Raw genomic sequence first — 388 nt, forward strand, 5'->3', positions numbered from 1 at the left:
CGTAAGCCAACTTCAGCGGCCGCTTCGTCCAAACTATAAAAACCCCCGACGGTGAAGCTCTGAGTCCATGAGAGCCGCCAGCTGAAACACGTTCTGTCTGAGCGGCCACACGGAAAGTAAAGTCAGGAGTAATAACACTATTTTCTAATGAAGTTAATGAGCTTCAGCTTATTGATAACCCGTTAGTAGGTCACCATCTTTCTTGAAGCAAAGTACGGTTTTCTTCAAGGCTACAACTTCCCAACTCATTGGGGAAGTTGTAGCCTGATGACGTGCCTCTTTTCCCCCTTTTTCCGAGTTTTGAGGGGAAAATAGAATGTGATAAATAAGAAAATAAGGAAATACTAAATTAATAAGGGAAATTGGAAAATGGGAAAATTAATTTTTT

General features: G+C 41.2%; 1 protein-coding gene and 1 long non-coding RNA gene across 3 annotated transcripts in view; one reads left to right on the plus strand and one right to left on the minus strand.

Moving 5' to 3' along the window:
- Window positions 1–388, plus strand: part of LOC106935598 (membrane-bound O-acyltransferase domain-containing protein 2-like) — a 32,740-nt gene that overhangs the window by 29,943 nt on the left and 2,409 nt on the right. The gene's annotated exons all lie outside the window — the stretch shown is intronic.
- LOC106935599 (uncharacterized) overlaps window positions 7–388 on the minus strand; it is a 13,650-nt gene continuing 13,268 nt past the window's right edge. Inside the window, exon 3 of the long non-coding RNA XR_001421929.1 lies at window positions 7–222. This is a non-coding gene — a long non-coding RNA (uncharacterized LOC106935599). The remainder of the gene's footprint in view (window positions 223–388) is intronic.

The sequence above is a fragment of the Poecilia latipinna genome, unplaced genomic scaffold (assembly GCF_001443285.1).
Source record: "Poecilia latipinna isolate Pla-1442-1.1 unplaced genomic scaffold, P_latipinna-1.0 Scaffold1984, whole genome shotgun sequence".
In the NCBI taxonomy this organism is placed as follows: domain Eukaryota; kingdom Metazoa; phylum Chordata; class Actinopteri; order Cyprinodontiformes; family Poeciliidae; genus Poecilia; species Poecilia latipinna.